We start from the raw sequence: 8,442 nt of genomic DNA, 5'->3' as shown, positions 1-8,442 counted from the left end.
TCTCCGAGCTCGGGGGTGGCTACCAGTTAGCCTAGGCTGGGAGGTGAGCACTCCATGGTCATATTTGTGTTTTCTATTATGCAGGAAAATTCAGAGGAAAGAGAATAGGAACCATGAAAGAGATACAGAAGATTGTTATTGAAGATACTTGAATTCAGTTGCAGATGTTTGTTTAAAGTTGTTATAGGAAATATGCCTCATTCATAGAAAAGAGAAGCAAGTTGTATTTTGTGAAAGTAGATTTGAAATTTTATTGTTGAGACTATTCAGAGAAATCATTCTGTAAATTGAAAGAATATCTTAGAGATGTTTTAAAAAAAGAAAAGCTTGTTATTTCTACTTCTGGTTTATTTGAAAAAGAAAAGTTATTTTGTGTTGCTTGCAAAAGCTTCTTGAATTTTGGAAGAAAATAAAAGAATTGTTTTCATTTAGATTTTACCTATATTTTTACTTGAGGCAAATAGAAATTTATTAATGTTGGAAGTTTTTAAAATATTTTAAATGGAAAAAGTTGTTTTATGTGAATAATTTATTAGAAGAAAAAAAATCAATGAATTTCTTTATTTCCAGGAAAAAAGTATAATGTATCTTTGAATAGTATTCTAAATTGTATTTTAGTTAGCATTGATTTAAAAGTTTATTAATTATATATATATATATATATATATATATATATATATATATATATCTGATTTAACTTAATGCTTTTTCCTTTAATTATTTTAGTTTAAAATTTTGCATGTAAATTCTCTTTTTTTTAAAAAAAAAAAAAAACTATAAATTTAAATTGAAATAAATTTCATCTTTTTAACTATGATTATAAAAGTTATGTAAATATAAATATATACATATATATATATATAAATATATATATTTATATATATATATATATATTTATATATATATATATATTTATATGTTATATTTTTTTAAAAATAAAAAATAAAAAAAAAAATAATGTTTTGGGTCCCCGCGGACTCCACTGTGTGTACGCACAGTGGACGACCGCGCAGCGCCCACTGTGTGCACACACAGTGGAGCCGCTTGCGGCTCCCACTGTGTGGGCACACAGTGGACGGCCACGGCTGCCACTGTGTGGCCACACAGTGGGGAGCCGCCAGCGGCGCCCGCTGTGTGGGCACATAGTGGTGCCGCGACGCCCACTATGCACTCACACAGTGGCGCGCGCGCGGCCAAGTTCACCTTCCTTCCTCTGTGACCTGCGATAAAATGGTTCCATGGCCGCCAAGGGCTTTGGCCCAGCCAAAAATATTGACTGTTAAAAAAAAAATATATGGTTTAAAACCCTAGCCGAATGGGGCTAGGGCAAGTTGTTATTAAAAATAAATAAGTTAATTAGGTTAGATAATATATAAGTGGGGAGATTAGAACCCTAATTAGGGTTGGAGGAAATATGAAACAATATTTAGGAAGATATAATGGTTTGTAAATTTGGAATTAAAATATTTGACATTTATGCAAAATATATAAAATATATATATGTATCCATATATATATATATGTATCCATATATATATATGGGTATATAAATATACATATATATATGAATTTTTGAGTATCTTGAATAAGTAATTAAATAATAGATATATAAATATATGCATATCCAAATATGTATATAGGTATATATTTATATAATCCTGATTTTAATTTGGGATAAATTATAAAGAGAAATATAAAAGAATTGAAAAGACTATATAGTCATAATGGAGGATAAATTAAAATACCTCTCCTATTTCCTTTAGTTTGATTAATTTAATAAACCTATTGTCTAAGTATCTCTTGAAGTTAGAATTTAACCGGTAGGTTTTCCGCAATTAAATTTAACAATTTATCGATGCTTAGTTCGTTTCAGAATTAGCTCGAATTTAATAATGGAAAAATTTCATTAACGTGTGTCGCAAGAGTGAACTTGTTAATTAAATTAGTATCTTTTAAAAAAAAATTTGTTCCATTTTTGCCCTAAAATTTTGGGCATGACACTTTTGATTCTACACACTCCATTCTTGAATTCTAGAGTTAGACCACTATCATTCAGCTGGGCAACACTCAGAAGGTTGTGTATGAGACCATCAACCCAATACACATTGTCAGCACTACTCTTTCCATTCAGAGAGATGGACCCTCTGCCTTTGACCATACATGGTGCATCATTACCAAAGTGAACCACACCACCATCATACTATTCCAAGGATAGAAACTTGCTCTGGTCACCAATCATATGGTGAGAACAACCACTGTCAATAATCCATTCATTAGAATTATCAAAGTGGGAGACACGATCCTTCTTGTCTGACACATCTTCCTTGACAGCAACAAACACAATATCTTCATTTTCTTCATCTTCTGATTCCTCATCTGTGACACCTTCATCAACTACCACAAAATAGTTTCTCCAGTTTCCTCCTTTGAATTTCTTGAACCTTTCTGGTTTGTCCTTGCTATCACCATTAGGACAGTTTACATCAATATGTCCTATCTGGTTACAAGAAAAGCATTTCAAAGGGAGCTTACCTTTGTATTTACCAGTTCCTTTAGGATGTTTCCTGGCAAGAAGAGCTTCAAATGCCATCAGAATCTCCTCATCATCCATTTCTCTGCTCTGTCTTGGTTCACCACTAGTGCTAGCTTCTTTTCCTTTTCTCGATGGTACAACAGAAGCTTTAAAAGCTGATTCAGTCTTTTGAACACTGCCATCAAAACTATTTAGCTCATAGGCTATCAACTTTGGAATGATGGAGTCTAGGGATACCTAAGTCTTATCTATTGATCTCAACTCCTGAATAGCAGCAACCCTTATTGCATAGACCGGTAATAAGGATATCAGAACTTTGCTTACCACAATGGAATCTTTCATCTTACCACCTGCACTCTTGATATCTCCGACAACTATTTTGATTCTTATTCCATACTGTTGAATGGTCTCACCTTCAACCATTCGTATTTCTTCAAACTTCCCTCTAAGGCTTTCTTCCTTAGCTTGTTTTACATGCTCATCACTGCCATAGATATTTTCAAGAGTATCCCATACTTCTTTGGGATTTACTTTATCTTGGACATCAATAAACTCAATGTGAGATAAACTGCTAATTGGGGCTTCCATGACTTGCCCATTCCCCTACATCTCTCTCTTTTGGTCATCGGTGAGAGTACCGGTAGGGGCAACATAAGCATTCTCAACATAGATCCAATGTTGAGCACCCATGCTTCTAATGTATATCTTCATTCTATCTTTCCATATACTAAAATTATCTCTGTTGAACTTTGGACCTTCCCTCTTCATCATTAGACTGGGATCTTTTCCTCAAGCAGTTAAGCTTATAACATAGAGGACCTGGAGGACACTCTCATACTAATTGATAACTCAATGATGAATGGATAGTACCAAATTGGTACTGAGAGGGGGGGTGAATCAGTACAGACAAAAACACAATCCTAAACCAGTTTGTCTGCAGACATTGTGCTTAAGCAGACAAATAGTAACACCGGTCTTAAACAGAGTACAATCGACAAAACCCAGAATAACTAAGACAAGCATAAACTGGTTAACACTTATCTTTTCATACAATCTAATACTTCATTTCCATTTCACCCTAGTGCATGAACAAGTAATCTATCATCAAAGATATATAAATAGCTAGATCAACATGATTTACCTTCAGACACACATCACCTAGACCATCACATGAATAACACCACACATGACACATAGATTTTTCACATGGAAACCCAACTGGGAAAAACCATGGTGGGGATGAATACCCACAAGATGTTTTTGAACTCTTTAGAAGTTCGCTCTCTTAGGAGCCTTGTCCGGTTAAAGACTGATAAAATAGGTTCTGTTAGGAACCGATCCTGTTAGGGATCACTCGGTTAAAGGATGGCTAAAATAACTAGTTAAGGGTTAAACCCTATTAAAGGTTACCTTGTTAGAGGATTTCAAGAACTCAATGGTTTTGAGTCACCCTTTTAAAGTATTTATAGTAAGCCAGTTAAAGCTACCCTGTTAAGGGATTTCCCAACTATTGAAGTGGTTAGAGATCAACAAGTATTACAATGATCTGGTAACAACACTCAATGCCAAAGCAGATCCGCTTTAGCTCCTCTTCACCTTCTACACTTACACTCTATAGGTATCACTTCTCTCCTCTAGTCTGGCATGAATCACGTATCCCTTCAGTTGGATACACACACACAACTTTTGCCAACAAACTCAGAAAGAAACACGACATCGACCTTATAGGAAACAAATAGGTTGGTAGCATTAACCCTAAACCCTAAACCTGTTAGGTTAAGAAATTCAAATGGTTCAATCCTGAACATTGAGCACATTGCATTAAATGCAACAATCTTGAACCAATCTCAAGACGTTCTCCATCATTCGTTTTCCACCGTTTTCATGGCGGCTGATAACCCACCATGCGTTTTCACCGTTTACAGACTTCACACATTCCTGAGGTAGATAGGAACAATCTCCTTCATGCAAGATCCTTCACATGCACAAGGTTGTCATGGCAACACGATCTATTCTTCATTACAATGCTAAGTCATCACACAAAGTCAACAGTTGAGTCACACAGGCTTGAAGCACTTCAACTGGAAACCCTGAAGTTGAGACTACCAATCAATAGCCATACAAAGCTTCCATGTACCGGTTCCCATAACCATATGCTAGTTTACCTTGAACAAACATACCGCTTCACTTTGGCACATATACTAGTTCACAATGTTATACCGGTTCTTGGTAACATACCAATTCTCTCTTCTTCAACACATTGACATCAATGACAACATACAATGTCATCATGTCCCCATACTGGTTCACATAATGCCAACAAACCCATCTTCCATACACTTTTGTTTTCCTTTGTCAATGTTATTCCTAACAGGTTGTGGATCACTTAAGACCTCTCTATTTGGTTGCACAACAAATTTGTATATAGGGTTGATTATGGGAACTAAATTCTCTCTGATGACTGGACCTTGATCCTCAGTTTTAGCTTTCTCTTGGGTGAATAACTCAAGAACAACAATCTACCATAGAAGCCTATCCCTCTCAATCAGTTTAGCTTTCACTTCCTTTTATTTATTTGCTTCCTTCTGTGCTCTCAAAGATATTAAGTGATGGACTCTTCTATTGAGGGCCTCAATTTCTTGGGACACCTTATCTTCATTAGGGAACATTTCTTCAAAATCTGATATATTGACTTGGTCTATATCAATTAAACTAATAATTCCATCTATTGTCCTAGGCACATAATCCATTTTAATATTTGAACTATTCCTTTCCTTCCCAGAAAAACTAGCATGAGAGATCTTCTGATTTAAAATTTGGACATCCTCATTGTTACCAAGTAACCCATAATGAAAACCAAAAATGTCCTGATCGGATTCATGAGAGGAAGAGTTTGAATTTGCATATATGGGTCTATCAGGGGACTTACCCATATTAATGCTCTTTTGTACCCAAGCAACATTAGATGGCTCATGGACAATTGATCTTTTCTGGCCTCTCCATGCCTGTTCAGGTAATCCCTCTTGCAATGTCTCTTGAGGATGCTTCCTCATGAATGACCTAGTGTTCCTTACTCTCTACATTGTTCTTGTTTTTCTTAAAAGAGTTATATTTATTCAATAGAATTGGTTATACTTTGTCAGAGTTGCCACCCACAAAGACTATGGGAAAGAGAAATAGAAAGAAAACCACAACTGGATATCAGTGCCTTATTTCGGCTACAGAGTCACCCAAATCAAATTAGAATTCTAAAATTGAACAATCGCATACATTTCACCACCTCGGCCTTAATTAACCCCATACATGCCTAACATATACATGAGTTTTATCCTCTTAAAACTAAAACCGTTTATCAAATTCAAAATAAGCAAACAATTGATTTACTAATAGAGATATTTCATGCATATTCAATTCCTCTCCCTTGAAGAGAAAAGATAGAAACACATCCATATGATTGTCTTACAATCCATGTTCAATCAGATAACCCTAGACTATTCAAATGAAACCAACAAATTAATGAGTGCACACCAAAAGACAACATAGATTTAAGCCTCAAAAGTGTTGATCTATATCTTTATACTCATTTTTGAAAAATAATCTTTCATGATTCAAAGTATTCTCTGTGATAGCTAGAAAAAACCCAGATATATTTATGCAAATTTTCTTTACAAAAATTCTTGTGATCCCTTTTCTATTAGTCTCGATATCCATTTATAACATTATGGATGCATACAAGCTTCGGACATTCCTAAGAATGATTAATTACAACTGTAATTCCTTTCAAAGAAACAGTTACAAGTCCTCTTTGGTCTCAGCGGCCTTTTCGGTTTGTTTCTCCTCTATAGCATCTTCTAACCATTCTGGGATTCCTTCTACTTGCACCGCATATTTCTTGGTCCACTCTTGGAACACATCATCATTAGGCCATAAATAGCCAACAATTTTCTCCTTCAACTTAAGTAACCTTTTCCAAGAGTTTCTTACTTTCCTCACCTCTGATTCCAAAAAGCCATAGTGTGACTTTATCTTTTCTATCTCTTCAATTGTTTTTACAAACATAGATGTGTCATCTTTGTTGATGATTTCATTCACCCTTAAAGAAAAATTAGCTCCTAGCTCATCAAGCCAAACCTGTTTGTCCTTCAACTAATTTTGGCTGACAAAACCCCAGGAAACAATTCAAATTTATTCTTAGTATATTCTTTCCTGTACAAGTTAGCTTTCCTCTCCATTCTTCCTTCTGCTAACTTGGTCAGACCTTTTGCTATCTCACATGTGGATTTAATAATAGCATCCTCTCTTGCTTCATCATACGATGCACACATAAGTTCTAAATCCACTTTTCTTGGTATCCACTTATTCAGAATAGGCTCTAAAATAGCCTTGTCCTCAGTCAGCTCATAGAAGGTGTCCAAAATTATTTTCATATTAGTGTGTATAGTGGGGGCCTAAACTATATTAGCAAAACTCAAAATGGTGGCCTTTACCTTCTCTTCACATTTACTTGCAAACAAGGCTTGAGCCTGTTTCAACTTTTCCAACTCATGTTGAATGGTCTCAGCTGGCTGAAAACCAGAAGGCATAGGAGAAGGGGGAAAATCTATAATAGGATTGGTAGGTGGAGTTTGTGCAGGAGAAGAATCTATCATTAGAGTAGAGGACTCACCTTGATGGTTCTGTCCTACCAATTGACGCTTCAATTCAACAATGATGTTATCTCAGTTAGCTATTCCTTCTTTGGCCTCAAAATAAGCCTTCAAGATTGTTTCTAATTTCAACTGGAGATTAGCTTTTTCCTTTGCCTCCTTTTCTGCCACTGCTACATTGAATTTTATAGTTTCTAAAACTGTGCTAGCAGCCTCTACCACCCCTATATCCTGAACTCTTTTTACTATCATGCCTCCTAGAAAACTAGATCCTGAGGTATCCTTCCTTTTTCTACTTTCATCCCTCTTTAGGGACCACATGACTAGAGTAGCATTATCTTTGCTGAATGTCACTCCCTCCATAGGCTTGGTCTCTTTCCTGACTACTTCAAGTACCAAGGCATCTGTTATATCCCATTCAGGGGGGAGTAGGACACCAGCCTTTGACACCATTTCCCTTCCTGCTTCAGGAGTGATGGCTTTGAATTCAGCAATCATTTCTTGTTTAACTTCTTCCTCCACTAAGGTTGTATCTTTGTGAGGCTGCCCACTCATTCTCTTTTCACATCTTGCCTTCAATTGTTCAATGTTTTGTTTCCATACAAATCTCATGAATGCCCCTATTGTGACAAAATTGTTGTCAGCTAGGAACTCTTCACTAGCTTGCTTGACAGCCAGGTCTAACTCTTTACCTTTGAACTCATCTTTAGTTAGGTTCATCTTGGCACTAGGAGGCTCTTCTAGCATTTCCTCTTGTGTCTCTTCATAGGTGTAAGCAATCTCTCTGAGGATTCCTAACTGCAACAATTGTTCTGCTACTACCTATTCATCTCCTATATGGATAGGGGATTGAGATGGAGAGTACAAAGATTCACCTGTTTGCACTTCTTTCCCCACCCTCTGCCTTTTAGGGGACTCTTGGATGTCAATGACATCTTCAATTGTTCTCTTCCCTCTTGAAGTGGAGGGCTCGCCTATTACTGGCATCAATACACTATATTTTGACTTTTTGTGCATCACATAATCGCTGGGAGGGATGGCTTTAGCACAGGTATACTTAGGTAGAACTAACTTAGCCTTGTCAGGGTTATCTCTTATTATAGCCTCCCTCTTTTCTTTTAGAGTTTGCATTAAATCCTCAAAGTAAAGAATTAAGAATTTGATCTTTTCCTCAAAGGGGTTGAAATAACTGCTATCAAATTGATGAATGAAATCCAGACCCTTTTTGTGTCCTACCTTTTCATACTGCTCTTCTCCTGAACA

This window comes from Cryptomeria japonica, chromosome 9 (genome assembly GCF_030272615.1).
Source record: "Cryptomeria japonica chromosome 9, Sugi_1.0, whole genome shotgun sequence".
Taxonomy (NCBI): domain Eukaryota; kingdom Viridiplantae; phylum Streptophyta; class Pinopsida; order Cupressales; family Cupressaceae; genus Cryptomeria; species Cryptomeria japonica.
The sequence above is the reverse complement of the archived record's forward strand: the minus strand, read 5'-3'. Positions refer to the sequence as shown.